Here is a 16527-nt window from a genome sequence, read left to right on the forward strand (position 1 = left end):
AAATACAAATTCTGCTGAAAACTCAGCCTTGAGTTGGGCAAACCCCCTTCACAGTGCTCAGCAGGAAAATACAGCAAGCTGCCAATGGCAGAGGAAGAGCGGTATCTTCCATTGCCAGCTCAGCCCCATTCCTCTGCAGTCCCCTTTGCCTCTCACCAATGCTGCACAAGTGACCACAGATGCCAGTACAAACATGGAAGGAATGGAGCAAGAACAGTGAGTTGGAGAAAGGAAGTTTGGTGTAGGTCTGTAGTGAGTGCCAGGGATTAGACTGAGGCCTGTATTTGGCTTTAGGCTGGAGCTGGGAGTAGCTGATGTGATGCCCTCCAGATGCTGTGGACTACGACTCTGAGCATTGGCCAAACTGGCAGGGGTCAATGGAAGTTGTAGACTTCTGAAGGATGCCATGTTTGCTATTCCTGGGCCAGAGGCTCCACATAACTAGGCTGTATTAACCTTGCTACTGTTAGCAAAGCCACTTAAATAATGCAGGTGGTGTCCTGGGAGCCGGTGTGGTGTAGTGGTTAAGAGCAGTAGTCTCGTAATCTGGTGAACCAGGTTCGCGTCTCCGCTCCTCCATATGAAGCTGCTGGGTGACCTTGGCCTAGTCACACTTCTCTGAAGTCTCTCAGCCTCACTCACCTCAGAGTGTTTGTTGTGGGGGAAGAAGGGAAAGGAGAATGTTAGCCGCTTTGAGACTCCTTCGGGTAGTGCTAAAGCAGGATATCAAATCCAAACTCTTCTTCCAGATAGAAAATAAATCCTGGTAACAATTGACTAAGCAAAGCCAGTGTATAATGAGAGAAGACACGAACAGTGGGCAGAAACTGCCAAGAGACTGCAGCAGGGCTATGCTGCTCTGGCTGCAAGTGCCCAACAATGCTAACCCCTGGCATCGGCCCATCATGCACACACAGCTTCTAGAAGAGCAGCCTTCTTTTTAGATGTACTGTGTCAATAACATGCCAGCCGATTAAGTGTCCTTTAACCAAGCAACAGCCCTATGAACCATCTGCCCACTGCCTTCATATCAGTACTTGTTGTTTACCATCACAAGTTATGTTAGACAGATGGGAAAATGTCTTATGCAAGTTACCATCATTGGTTTCCCCCACCACAGGTGATCAAACCCAAGGCGTTTCACTGCTAAATGTGAAGGACAGTGATGGGTTGTCCATTTGGGCAAATGGGGCACTGCCCACCAACCTCAGCCAGCCCCCACCTGCCTTCTTTCCTACCACAACCAGTCCAGGAGCTGGCCTTGACTTCCTCCTCCCAAGCCTCAGTGTTGCCCTTGTAGAACTCTGTTGAGGAGAATGGAAGAAAACTAGAATCGTGTCCGCCTGACATTGATTCTGGCTCTGCTTACTGTTGGGCTCCTTTGTCTTCTGATCAATGGATGCCAGCCACCACTGGTGAAGGACAAGATGCCCTTCCTTATTCTATGGATAGACTGGCAGTCCTTACCTTACCCTCAGCGATAGCAAGGAACAGCATCCTCCACCAGTGCAAGGTAGGCCATATGCCACACAATTCTCCCCCAAAACCTTGCCACAGCATCCCAGCCATCTTCTACCCAAGGACACTGCCTCACTGTGCCCAATGACTGTGCCGGCCCCCCAAATCCAGGCTTACAGCCTTCACCATACTTGCAGAAAATTGTAAGGGCCCCAGTGGAGTTGCCCTTCTCCTAGGCCTCACTTGTAATTCATGAAGTACTACAGGGTAGGAGGTTTTAAGTTCCAAGAACCAAAAGCACTTTCAGAGACACATCTGCTTTCCATACATTTATCCAGAACAGGATCTTAAAAATCTTTGTATTACTACATTTAAAGCATTAGAGACTTTTAAAAAGGTAAGAGATTAAGTGTTGCTATTTTGGATACTCGTGGATGGCAACTCCTTCCTACATGCAAGAAATGTATCTGAGATACACAAGCTGGGTTTTTAAGTAACTACATATTACTAAAAGATGGCAAAGTTGCCGCAAGCAGGAGGGCAGTAAGCCACAATCTAAGGCAGCGGCTCTCAACCTGTGGGTCCCCAGATGTTGTTGGACTACAACTCCCATCATCCCTGAGCTCTGGCCTTGCTAGCTAGGGGTGATGGGAGTTGTAGTTCAGCATCATCTGGGGACTCACAGGTTGAGAAAGGCTGATCTAAGAAGTATGCTATCACCTTTTAAATAACCCATGCTATTCAGCTGGCTTTTACTTGGGACTTCCAAAGTTGACTTCTAGGGTACACAATTTCATAGACTCATAGAATTGTAGTGTGAGGGTCATCTGGTCCAACCACTTAAAATGCATAGTTGACGGATGGCCATCCAACCTTTGCTTAAAAACCTCCAAGGAGAGTCCACCAACTTCGGAGGGAATTCGTTCCACTGTCAAACTGCTCTTACTGTCAGAACGTTCTTCCTGGTGTTTAGTCAGAATCTCCTTCTTGCAATTTGAAGCCATTGGTTTGGGTCTTACCTTTCAGAGCAGGAGAAAACAAGCATGCTCCACCTGCCATGTGACAGCCCTTGAGATATTTGAAGATGGCTATCACATCTCCTCTCAGTCTCCTCTTTTCCAAGCTAAACATTCTCAATTCTCTTAACAGTTCCTCAGGAGGCTTGGTTTCCAGACCCTCCTGTGCACATGTTCCAACTTGTCAATATCCTTCTTAAATTGTGGTGCCCAGAACTGGACACAGGCATGGTCTGACTAGGCAGAATAGCGTGGGACTATTAGCATTTTTTTTGCAGCTGTTGACTCATGATAAGCTTGCACTCCACTAAAGCCCCTAGATCCTTTTCATGTGTACAGTGGTACCTCAGGTTACATACGCTTCAGGTTACATACACTTCAGGTTACAGACTCCTCTAACCCAGAAATAGTGCTTCAGGTTAAGAACTTTGCTTCAGGATGAGAACACAAATCGTGCTCCGGCGGCGCGGCAGCAGCAGGAGGCCCCATTAGCTAAAGTGGTGCTTCAGGTTAAGAACAGTTTCAGGTTAAGTACGGACCTCCGGAATGAATTAAGTACTTAACCTGAGGTACGACTGTAGTACAGGAAAGACCTCTAAAAACAAGTATTTTCTGGATCTGCTCTACCCCTACTTTCTGAAGCCAGTTAGACTTTCCCCTCATCAAGCAGCAAGGAGAGACCTGCACTTTACTACCTATTAGAAAATAGGTTATTATTTGCCAACAAGCAAGGGGAAACTACATTTCTCCTTTACCCATCCCCACATAGGGTCTGGGCTTTCAGTATTAAGATAGATTCATTGTACTTTACAAAGGAGCATTTTTTTTCAACTGGCCTGCAATGTCCTGGAAACAGTAACTAAGGAGTATGATCCAGAATAGAAAGGAATAACTGCACCTCCCACTAGAGATAACACTGACAGTTTTCTCCTTTGCTCAACCATGTGCATGAATTCAGTATTACTTGGTTGCATTCCACTTGAGTAGAATATAGCACTAGCAATTATGTCAAGTATTTGCAAAGACAGCATTATCTATTGTGACTATTCTACCAAGTGTCATGGTATGCATAGGTCCAGGCAACACAAAGGGGGTGGACAGTCATTCCTGAATCTACCTATCTCAAGGAGGAGGGGCAGGCAAGTTGCAAAGCTGATGCTGAAGACACAAGGCATTTTTGTACACTATTCCTGAATGCCGATTAACATACATCCTCTGAAAGAGTTGGGTCAAAGGATTCCCATTACTGGTACATAGAGTAAGTTTAATATACAAGCAGCTTCTTACTTTTTTGGGAGGGGATGGGGAGCTTAAATGAAACCTTCCTCCAAATTCCTATCCAAAAATTGATTTAATTTTTAGTTAGTATTTCCAATATTTAATACTGAAAAACATTTGTTCTGAGTGCTTTCAAGTGCTTAGAAACACTTCATAATCTAGTTACAGCCATTCTGTAAGGCAGCCTTGACTAACCTGCTGCTCTCCACAAATTGTTTAGGAATCCTATGAGTTGGAGGCACCAGGTTGGGCACGCCTACCTTATTATCCCCTAAATTGCAGGTGGGGGAGACTTAGGTCAAAAGAGAACAGCTTTCCTAAGTCTACCTAGCAAGTTCCCAGAAGAGGCAAGATATCAGCCACATTATTCTGGATCCATAGCTCAGGATGGTATCCAATCAAGTAATATCAGTAGACCCATTACATCAATGGACTTAAACATTCACTCATGGATAACTTAAGTTCATTTATTTCAATAGGTCTACTCCAAGTATGACTTAAGGTATAATTGAAGGCAGTGCTCTATACCAGAGCCTCTCTCAACTTTGGGTCCCCAGATGTTGTTGGACTACAACTCCCATCATCCCTGACCACTGGTCCTGCTAGCTAGGGATGGTGTGAGTTGTAGTCCAATGACATCTGAGGACCCAAGGCTGAGAAAGGCTGTTATACCAGCTTAGCTTTACTTTTAAGTGCTGTTTACTGCATATTGATTTTTGTAAGGCACGTTAGAATACATGTATTCTTAAAAAGCACTATATAACTGAATTACACCGTTTCCTCATGCAGCAGATGAGGTGATAAACCCGTGCCTAGGCAAGAGCTCAGTGACAAGAGCATCTGTCCCAAATTCAACCCCTGACATCTCCAAACAGGGCTGGGAGGGAAAACACTATGAAATCCTGAAGAGCCATTGCAAGTCAATATAGACAAGAATGGGCTAAATGAAACAATGGTTTGATTCTGTGCAAGGGCAGCTTCTTATGTTGAGAGCGCCCCATGCTGTCAACATCTGTGGTACTGCAATTACACGGTGTCCACATAAAACCAGGATTACTCAGGCAACTTCTGCTCCCATCTTTGTTGCTTCTAGAAGTTAAAAGCCAAAACTGATCTAAAAAATGTTTAGAAGGCATCTACCAAATTATGTCAAGTTTATCATTACCAAAGGCAACCTCCTTGCAGCACATAGATTTTATACCATTTTGACTGCCACAAACTTCCTCATCCCATAACTAAAGTTAATGCAAGTGATTCTCTAGAAGCCATGAGACTACAGCTAATGGGAATCCCCTGGGCAGAGGAAATTATTTTAGGTCTGTAGTGCACAGATACCATATGTTCCAAATGCTTTTTTTCTGGTAGCTGTTCCTATTTTGCAAGATGTTAAGGGTTCCTTGACAATTAATGTTCTACACAACAACAACAACAACAACAACAAAACACACACACCAGGAATGCCATCTTGCGGTGCATGCCTGTATGTATTTATGTATGTATGTAATAATAATAATAATAATAATAATAATAACAACAACAACAACAACTTATACCCCAGTGGCGTAGCGTGGGTTGTCAGCACCCGGGGCAAGGCAAGTAATTTGCGCCCCCTAACCCGTGGATTTGCGCCCCCAAACCCTAACCCCCAGATGTTGCGCCCGGTGTGGCTGGCCCCCCTGCACCCCCCACGCTACGCCACTGTTATACCCCGCCCATCTGGCTGGGCCTCCCCAGCCACTCTGGGCGGCTTCCAGCAGAATATTAAAAATAATAAAACATCAAACATTAAAAACTTCCCTAAACAGGTCCAGGGGCATAGCTAGCTGCTCTGACACCCAGAGCGGCGGGGGCAGGGTACCGCAGCGATCCATGCATGGGGGCACCACATGAGGGTGCCTTGGCAATCTGCACATGGGGTGCCACACGGGGGCACTGTGGTGATCCGCGCATGGGGGCACCACGGCGAGGCACCCACGGAGTCCGCCTGGCAGACACAAGCCCCACACTGCTGTTTCGGGCAGCGGGGGTCCCGAGCCACTGCATGAATCCCAGGAGAGACGTGTGGCTCAGGTGTGCTACAGGCCAGGCCCCGCGGTAAGTGCTGCCCCCCTCAGTGTATCATTTTGTCACCCCCCTCAAGGATGACACCCGGGGTGGGCCACACACACCCTGCACCCCCCCTCCTACACCCCTGAACAGGACTGCCTTCAGATGTCTCCTAAAAGTCAAATACAGTGGTACCTCAGGTTAAGTACTTAAATCGTTCCGGAGGTCCGTTCTTAACCTGAGGTACCACTTTAGCTAATGGGGCCTCTTGCTGTCACCGCACCGCCGGAGCACGATTTCTGTTCTCATCCTGAAGCAAAGTTCTTAACCTGAGGTAATATTTCTGGGTTAGCGGAGTCTGTAACCTGAAATGTATGTAACCCAAGGTACCACTGTAGTTATTTATTTCCTTGACATCTGGTGGGAGGCCGTTCCACAGGGTGGGTGCCACCACCAAGGCCCCATTACATGGGTTAGGTGCTTCCCAGCCACTCACTTCAACAGCCTATTTAAATCCAACAGCATGGTGCAGCTTCTCTGTTGAAGACAACCAGATCCACTGAAGTTAGGTTTATGGGTACATTTTGCAACATTCCTTGCTTCAGGAACCAGGGCAGGATGATCTAGGACACAGTACAGGGAAAAAGAACAGAGGGTGCAAAGGGCAGCTTTCAGCACTGCACTGTAAATGGGGCCTCAGCTGGACAATTTCAGACTCTGGATTGGAATGGTCTTCCTGGGGGACCTCTCTGTAGAGGGCATTGCAAGCTACATCACAATATAATTAGAAGTCAGCCCTGGAACTGATGCCCATTTTGTGGTCCTCCTGCTCATTGTGGTCATGGGTACTTGCCTATATTTGATCTGAAATATTGGCAGGGAAACATGGATGATGTACATGCTCAACAATGCTACAGGTGGGCCATTATCTTCCTTTTGTGCGCTAGAAGAGGCTGAATTAACACCCGGCTATATATTACATGCAGACCTGTACAACTAAACCCAGATGCTGCTGCTCTAGGTTGCTTCACACTTATCACACTGTTTAGTCATCCCACAGCAGTTTCACAAAACTACACTTGGCAAGGTCTGTTGCAACTGGCACAGCTCTGGATTTTGCACTCAGTTGCAGCTGCCTGTAAAAAAGGTTTTTAACTTGAGGCCTAGAATCCCACCAAACCCAGAGGAATTCCGATCACGCTTCCATGAGAATTACTTGGGTGACTGGGAATCATCTCTCATTGAAAGATGCCAATGGTTTCTAACAGTTTTAAGGCACTTCTGTGAACTGGTTCCCAGGTCGCTAGACACTAAGGCGGCTTAAGCACCCACACATTTAAAGCACATGGCGTCCCCCCCCCAAGAATCCTGGGAAGTTTACCTCTCACAGCACTACAATTCCCAGCACCCTTAAACTATACTTCCCAGATTTCTTTGGAGAAGTCATGTTCTTTAAGTGTATGCTGTGTGCGCAGCTTAAGTCAAGCATCCCAGTCAAAATCATGGGACAGACATTCTTGGAAGTACAGCTGCCTAGAGAGTCTTTTAGCAAGTAAAAAACTCCAGTGGAAGAGAGTCAAGTCGTTTCATTAAAAAGGGCTAAACAGTTGTGACAGTGTTGGCTGCAAAAACCACCCTGACACCAAGAGATCTTTCCTCTGTTGTAAGAACACTAAGAACTAGCCAACCACTTAGATGAATCCCATTTGGGTCACCTCCCACGTCCTGCTTTCACTTCCATGGGGTGATTATGCGGCCAGCGCTTCCTATCAAGTGTTCCACATTTTTAGCTGTCATATCCAACAACATCAGTGACAGAGCAACACAAACCTTCTAGGTTATATATGGAGAAAGCTCAGCAGTCTGGGAGTTCAACAGTATATAGCCATGCATTTCCCTTAATAAAATGGTCCCCCTGGAAAAAAAATGTTTAGGGTTAAATGGTAGTAGTAAAGTCTGTTTATAACACATGAGCTTAGAACTACAATATATATTTACAGCAGTAGGAAAGAGACCAGGAGGTTAACCAATGTTCAGTCTGCTGTCCAGGTACTAACTGCTGCTAAACTTCCAAGTTTGTTGCTATCTCTTCCAATGGCTCTTCATCTTTTAGACCACAACCCTGCAAACAGAGGACTGTCTCAAAAGGAGGACCTATGCCTACCCTAACTGGGATTATTCTCCCCAGCCCTCAATAGCTGCAAGCCCAGCTATGGCAAGTTAATGGGGAAAAAACATAAGGATTATGCAGCAAGAGCCAGGGAATATACCCTGGGTGGTTTCCAGATTGGGGTGAGCAGCTATGTTTAGAACGCCATAACGAAGTTTGACCAAATTGCAGGATTTGCCTGTATTAATCCAGAAGGAATGCATCACTGGAATTCTGCTATGCCTTTGTCACATGGCCTGCTATGTCAGCGCCAGAAAGTTCTTGCTTTTGGCCTTTAATCAAATAATGCAAGGTCTATTCATTGCTGGCATGAGGGCCCCAGAATTATAACATTGTTGTGTGAACCAAATGCATTACAGAATTTGCAATCTCAGGATGATTGTGGCAGTAGCCAATCAAGAGTATACAGTATTAGCAGCAGCCAAGCAACAGTGTATTAACACCCCTGTAAGTTAACTGCTCTGCAACTGCAAGTGGAATTTGTAGGTACTGCAGTTAGCTTTCATTTCAACGATTATCCTGCCAAGCAGGAGGAACTGGCGGGACTTAGTAGCCAGCTTCAACATAACAGATCTAATTGGTGCATTCTCTCACACACAGTTCCTTGCAAAGACCACTTCTGTGTCCACCAGACAGCTTTACAGAACATCTGAGGTTATCAGATGGTGCATCCTGGAGCATACAGCAAAACATACATGTGTTTCCTTCCAAGTCAGGGTAAGCAACCACCATCCTTTGGTTGAGACCTATGCTTCAATAGCTCCCCCCATTTTATTACTCAGTTGCATTCTGAACTGCTGAGTGAGCAGTGATGGATAGTTGACTGCCAATGTTTTGTCCTTAGCTGGCCCTGTTACATGGTTAGTAGTAAAGTTCTGAAGTTCAAGTTTTCTGAAATATTTAAAGAGGAGCAGCACTAGGCCTACACAGCACACAATCTGCTACCTTCTCCCATCAAGTAACACCATTTCTGCAGAGCTTCTTGTCAAGTTTGCATTAATATGGGGCAGTTCAATACTTTCCGGGAAGTCGTCTCAGCCCAGCGCAAGTTTCTGTTCCTCCTCCCCACCCTTAATCCAAGCTGCCATCCCATCAAAACCCTCATTTCCAGTTAAGGCAACTTCTCAGAAGGATTAGGGGCATCATGCCACGTTACAGAGGTCCCCTTACTTCCATAAAATGAGATTTCTGCCAAAGGCAACTTCTGCCTCAGCCATCTGAAATAATTCCATTAGAACACTGCTGAGTGACATGCCCCACTTGGAACAAACAACCTCAAGCAAGGATTATTCGAGAACATTTAATTAGGGGCTCTTTTCCTACTCAGGGAGCACCAATCTAGCCAACCAGTCAGCGAATTCTACACCACCACCCCCAGTGGCTAGGGTAATGAACATGCATACTACCAGGTTAAAAACCTCATGCTTTCAGAAGGTGTCTGTTGATTAATGCATATGCTTCCAACATCCACACATACATTTAACAAGAGCTGGGGTGTTTTTTTCCAAGCAGATATTGGCCTGGTGATGAACTCTGCTTATCCCAGATGCACAGAGTGTGATAAGATAACTCATTAGGTTAAGCATTCCCATTTGACATTTCATCTCCTTGCTGTGGCCGAAGGAATGACTAGGCATTTCCCCGCCTTAAAGAATGCTGTGACTCCACAAGATCTCATATGGCTCCTCGAAAGGGGCAGCTGATTAATAAAATGGCTTTGCCTTATCTGCCACAGAAATTTTAAGCCCACCCCTAAGCTTAAAGGGGTAATAAAAATTCTGGATTTCAGTCAAGTTGGACTCCGAGATCAGAGGCTTGCTTGCAAGTTCTACAGTCCTGTTAAGACATTATGTTTATTAACCACAGTTAAGCATTACACCTGCAGAGAGAAAGGTCTAGGCATTCTCACTTTTTCTGCTTGCAAGGCAGGTTTTTTAAAGTTTATTTTAAAAGCCTCCATGATAAGAGTTTGACCTGTTTGCTATCTAAGGATGATACAGCAGAAAAGGAACAGGGATTGGGAGGGAGGAGGAAAAAAGCAAGTCACAGTAGCTTTGCCTGAAATGCTTCTACCTCTGCATCTGCAAACTTTACTTTCATTCAAACAAGCAGGTGTATAGCAAAAAAAAGGGGCAGTTCAGCCAATTAGTTACACTAGAAGTGGAACATGAAACCTTCCTTTCAGCCCATCTACACTTGATCCCATTAACAGAAGCCATGGCTTTTGGCTATTTGGTGATTAGCCTACCACACCTCTCCTCCTTACACCTGTGAATACAACTCACCTGCTCCTAATCTTCCATTAGTTCCTTTTCTGCAGAAACATGCATTTCTATTTTAGGGTAATAATTGTTTGGCGGCACCACCACCCTGCTTCAAACAAAGTGCTGGAAAGATGTCTACATGCCGATACTGAGGGCATTCCATCAAGGACTTTCTGGGGCCAACAATTTTATTTCTTTAAAACACATTGATCCTGCTCTTTAGTCAAAGGTCAAGCATATGACACTCCCTCTCCCTGCTTACAAAAGGAAAAGGGATTGGGAGGAAGGAAACCAACTCTGGCACTAGAAAGATTTCGAGGAAAAACTGCCAAAAGTCACTAGTCTATCAGCAAAGCAGATGGGGAAGTCTGGCAGATCCACCTTCTATAGCCTGACTGAATGACTGCTGATCAAGTTGAAGGAACTCAGTGAAGCAAACTGATATAAATAAGGGTTTTGAGACTGCATGCTTCTAGAGTTGCCATGTTTTACTGGTCTTTTGCCTCAAGTCAGTTAAGGCTTTGGACATGAAAGGTGAGGTTTCCTGGTAAGGAACTAAGCTTGTGTATGCTCTGCTGATCCTGGAGGCCAAGAAAGTGGCAAGCCTTTCTTCATACACAAGACATGAACCTGTTGGCCACATTAATCCTACATTCTTCAGATACTTTTCAATATCTCCCTCCCCACAACCATAGTTGACAAGAATCAACCCCTTTCCCCTGAAACCACAATGGCTTCAAGTATTTCATTCAGCTTTCCAGAGTGCTGTAAATGTTTTTTGTTTTGTTTTTTGCTGTACATATTTTCTTGCCCTACAAATTCTCTTCCAGATGCATGTGTATTAAATCCAATATTTTATTCCTCTAGGAAATTATTTTTCCTCGTACCTCTGGGAGAGGGAGAGAAGAAAGGCAACACAATCCCAGAACTCCAGAGGTTTTAAAAATGTTAACTTGCCTTTCCAAACCACCCTATACCAACAAACTCCTGGGATAAGCCCTTGGGCGAGCGGTTAAGTCACACACTAAGCCACCCATTCAGCCAGGCTTTGGGGACTTATTACTTTCTATAGTTTCCCCACATGCTTTTAAATGGACCACTGTTTCCACCTGGGCAAGGAAGAAGTTACAGGAGCATTTGACACCTGGGAAGGTGCCCTACTCTAGGGAAAGCTGCCACGTTTAGGACACAAGCCAGGGATCACAAAAACCATTACTCTTGACATTTTCCAGGGCCCAGTTCAAGCCTAACCAATCAGTGAAGCACTGCAGATGCAAACAAGAGATAGCCAGCATGGGACAACAGATGCACTCTAGCTCCACTCATCCCTGAATAGTGCTGTGCAGACTGGAGGATACCCCTGTGCCAACTGAATAGCAATGTCTCAAGGGATGCTTCCTCCGACTTTCCGCGGCTTAACTGCTCCCTTATTTTATTCAGCTTGCTCAAATCAAGCTCTCCAGCACGACCATTTCAATGGCAAGATTTATTGTTTTGTATACATTTGCCTGCCTTGACCTAGCCCCCTTCCAATGCTTGTTTATTTTCCTAGGATTCCGCTCTCCCTGCACCCCTTCCTAAGAAATGCTGAGAGTCCTGGTCTCTTAAAGGGGTAGCTGAGGCAGGGACATTATCCTCAAGCAGGATTGCTACATTTACACTACAGGCAAAACACCACATTTATAGCTGGCTACTTTGTCGCCTTCCCCACTCATTCCATTACTCCACCATACAATTGCGGCAAGATTAAACTCAAATAGTAGTAGTAGTAGTAGTAATAATAATAATAATAATAATAATAATAATAATAATAATAATAATAGCAGCAGCTCCCAGCACTCTTGGCTGCAAGCTAAGGAAACACTGTAGTTATTTTACAGAAAGCAACCCAGCATTGGAGAGTGGAAAGCAAATTCCCAATTCAGGAGGCCAAAATATAGCCATTGTTTCTTGCCTCCCAAGTCTGGCAAGGCCACCTGGAGACCTTCGGAGGCGCAGCTGCCTTGGGGACCGACCGAGACCCAGCGTGTGTGTAGGGTATTATTATTTTTTTGCGCGTGTACGCTTGCGTGTGCGTGTGAACCCTGCTCAGAACAGGCCCCCTCGAGCCGACAGCAGCCACCCCTCGGAGGCTCCCCGGCTGCCTGGCGGTGAGGCAGCTCGTCCGGTCGATCCCGGTCTCGTCGTGCCTCCCTGGGAGGTGGGGAAGGGAAAACGCGGACATGTCACTCGGACGCCTCCGAGAAGCCGCTGTCGTGGCTGCAAACAGACGCTGCAAACCGGAGCCTCCCTCCCTCCCTGCCTGCCTGCCTGCCCGGCTCCCCTGCCGAAAGCGCGTTCCTTACCAGCCTCTGCGCCGCGCTTCTCCCCACATGATCCCGCCACGGGAAGCCGGCAAGCGCCCTGACGCAGCGGCGGCTCCGCTTAAATATTGAGCCCCGCGCGAGCCTTCGGCGGCCTGAGCCACTCACAGCGAGAGAGATGGTTTTAATCAGCTGCTGGCAGCTGAGCACTGCCCAGGAATGCGCGCCGATGTTTTTGCTGCCTCGGCTCGGGCGACTCCCCCTCAACGTGTCTTGCGCTCCCAAACTTAACTCCTTCCGTCCCGGAGAGGCAGGAGATGGGGGGGGGGACGGACAGTCCAGCGCCGCGCGCGCCGGAGGGGTCAGTGGTTAGAGGCAGGGCCGGATTTACGTATAAGCTAAACAAGCTGTAGCTTAAGGCCCCACACTCTTGCCCCCCCCAAAAGGAAAAAAAAAACCCTGGATGTACATTTCCAACATATACGTTGAAAAAAACCACAAATAAAATAAAAGCTACATACAACAACAGTGTTTTGTGTTGTGTAGGCTCCTATGATGTCAGTAATGGGCCCCACCTGCTAGCCTGCTCCCTAAAATATCACTGGTTTGCTCATTTCTATATATAAGGTGCCTACATTCTGCATGGACTGGTTGCATGGCACCATGTGCAAATAGCTTTAGATACCTATTAGGTCCATAAATTACCATATAGCACATATTCAACACAAAAAACAGCAACAATTTGTTGTTGACAAAGGACAGCTGGACATATAAAGGACCCCCATTACCTCCAGTAGCTTAGGGCCTCATCAAACCTAAATCTGGCCCTGGCTAGAGGGATCAGTGGTTAGAGCAAGCAGGGAGGGGGAGCTGGGGCTGGCAGGGGAAGAAGGGTTTGGCAGAGTTTAGGATCTGGATGTTATGAATGGGACAAATTCATAGGAGCCCAGGGAGCTGCCCAAACCGAGTCCCCAATGGCACAGCAATAAAACTGCCAGCAGGTTTGCAAAACTAAACAGGGTCCTCCAGTTTGGTTTCAGATTGGATGGGTGGGGCGTGGGTTGAGAGTCTTGCATTGCACAGGGCTGGACTAGATGACCCCTCGTGGTCCCTTCAACTCTACATTTCTATGATTCTAAGTATTGCCCATCTGGCTCCATATCATTTGCACTGACTGGCAGTGGCTCTCCAGGGTTTGGGGCAGAGGGCAGGCCTACCCAGAGGTGCCAGGGATCAAACCTGGGACATTTGACGTGCAAAGCAAGTGCTCCATCACTGAGCTATGGATCTTCCCTCATATGGTGGGCTTTCTGCCATTTCCTTGAAATCTATAGGGCGGGGGGGAGGTATTTGAGAAGATTATGCAGAGGCAGAACTAGACTTTATTTCACCTGGGTCAAAGACCCAGTTTGGCACCCTCTCCACATGCATTTGCTCTCTCTCTCTCTCTTTCTCTCTCTTTCTCTCTCTTTCTCTCTCAAACACACACACACACACACACACACACACACACACACACACACACAGGCTGGGAGCCGCAATGGTTTCAAAAAAACCTGGCTCTGTTTGATGCTCTGTTCAGGATCAGGGCCCCAATCACTTTGCTTTCTTTCCTTTGCACTCTTCAACCTAGCATCCTTCATTAAAGGTAAAGGTAAAGGGACCCCTGACCATTAGGTCCAGTCTTGACCGACTCTGGGGTTCCGGCGCTCGTCTCGCTTTATTAGCTGAGGGAGCCGGCGTACAGCTTCCAGGTCATGTGGCCAGCATGACTAAGCCACTTCTGGCGAACCAGAGCAGCACATGGAAATGCTGTTTACCTTCCTGCCGGAGCGGTACTTATTTGTCTACTTGCATTTTGACATGCTTTCGAACTGCTAGGTTGGCAGGAGCAGGGACCCAGCAACGGGAGCTCACCCCGTCATGGGGATTCAAACCGCCGACCTTCTGATCGGCAAGTCCTAGGCTCTGTGGTTTAACCCACAGTGCCACCTGTGTCCCTGCATCCTTCACTGTATTCCATCAAATTCAATGGGATTTAAAAGGGCCTGTAGATGAGTAACAGCTCAATCCTATTAATGGCTTCTCAAAGCAGTTCAGTGATGCTTGCTCCCAGATAGGTGAGTGTAGGATTGTAGTCTAAAAGGGTTGAAGATTGTGGTCATAATGTTGAAGTCATTCGTAGTTTGGGATATTTGGTGTGTGTGTGTGTGTGTGTGTGTGTGTGTGCGTGTGTGCAAGTGATGGCTAGGAGCCAACTCCTATGGGCCAAGGTCCCTTCGCTCCCCATAAAACATTTGAGGAGACCAGGCCCTCTACAAAGTTAATGGACATTGTCATTCAAATGGTGGGTGCATGACAGGTCTTGTGATTGATTATGAGGGAGGGGCTTACCTGGGCCCTCCCAATAGTTTATTCAAGTTGGCACCACCCACCTGTCAAAGTTGTCCCATGGGATCATTGGCAAGGGGGAGGGGGGAGAGATAAAAGATCTGACACCAACTGTGCCTTTCCCATCCCTGCCTTACAACACTGTTTTTTTCAGCTTGCTTCTGTTCCGTGCCTGTCATGTGCTCAGTCATTGGTTCATTCGGTCCTGGTTTTTGTGGATTTTTAAAGGTGGAAAATTTGCATTTAAATTGCATGCAATTTCTAACACATTTCTAATTCCTCTTTGTGTACATTTACTTGTTTTGAGGATTATTATTCATGTAAAAACACTTTGAATACTTAAAAGTGCCATGCAAATGTTGTGTATCATCATTATGGTGTGGTTTATTTATATGTATACTGCTTTTTAACTCAAGGTTCCCAAAGCAGTGAACAACAATATACATTAATACAAATGAAATATATAATAAAAGTACAGTGTATCAATTAATCAAAACAAAATAAAATAGCATCAGAATTCAGCCACGGATACAGATTGTGTAATAGGATTTGATTCTTACTAGGTTCTGTGCACTGGAAATTGCAGAAATGTCCATTCTTACTTTGGTTCTTTGAGGGAGGGAAGAAGTAATCAGAACCACCTTGTTGGCATTTCTCCCTACACCTGATTAAGTCAAAACCCCTCAAAATAGTGTCATCATAGCTCATGTATGTAGAGGTTTCAACTGTCTCAAGAGTGGTTGTTGTTGTTGTTTAGTCGTTTAGTCATGTCCGACTCTTCATGACCCCATGGATCAGAGCACGCCAGGCACTCCTGTCCTCCACCGCCTCCTGCAGCTTGGTCAAACCCATGCTGGTAGCCTCGAGAACACGGTCCAACCACCTCATTCTTTGTCGTCCCCTTCTCCTTGTGCCCTCCATCTTCCCCAGCATCAGGGTCTTTTCCAGGGAGTCTTCTCTTCTCATGAGGTGGCCAAAGTATTGGAGCCTCAGCTTCAAGATCTGTCCTTCCAGTGAGCACTCAGGGCTGATTTCCTTCAGAATGGTTAGGTTTGATCTTCTTGCAGTCCATGGGACCCTCAAGAGTCTCCTCCTGCACCATAATTCAAAAGAATCAATTAGCTGTCTCATTACTATTATTACTACTACTACTGTTACTATAAGTGTTACATGTTCCCCACTTCTCTGAGCAATGGGCCAGACCAGGCTTAGTTTTCTTTGGATGAGAGAGCACTGTAGACTCATGGTGTCTTATTAACTAATCTACAAGTACAACACAAGTGGAGGCAACTGGCACTCCTTTGAGGCAGGAGATCCCCCAGAGAGGAACCTGGGCAGCTCTCCAAGACTGCACCCTCACTTCTGGCTAACTCCAATACCTGCAGTTGGAAACTTGGGTTTTTTCCTCTCTTTCTTTCATTGTGTCTAACTCTCTCTTCCAAACTGCAAACACCTTTTTCACACCTTGTCTCTGGACCCCCTCCTCAGCTGGAGGGATGTTGCCTCCTACAAACTCTTGATGGGTGTCTCATTCAAAAACACAGAGATTATCAGCTATCAGGACGCAATTGCCTAACCAATTTATGCTCAATGATGCAACA

At 46.2% G+C, this 16527-nt stretch overlaps 1 protein-coding gene across 3 annotated transcripts in view; it reads right to left on the reverse strand.

The window, feature by feature from the left end:
• DAB2 (DAB adaptor protein 2) overlaps positions 1-12769 on the reverse strand; it is a 36551-nt gene extending 23782 nt beyond the window's left edge. The window contains exon 1 of one of the 3 annotated variants that reach the window (XM_082241902.1): positions 12578-12769. The gene's annotated coding sequence lies outside the window, so the exon portion shown is untranslated. The remainder of the gene's footprint in view (positions 1-12577) is intronic. The other 2 variants (XM_082241903.1, XM_082241904.1) reach the window with 2 other exon arrangements.
• Positions 12770-16527: the final 3758 nt, after the last annotated feature.

Source organism: Podarcis vaucheri (assembly GCF_965113315.1).
Source record: "Podarcis vaucheri genome assembly, chromosome: 11".
Taxonomy (NCBI): Eukaryota; Metazoa; Chordata; class Lepidosauria; order Squamata; family Lacertidae; genus Podarcis; species Podarcis vaucheri.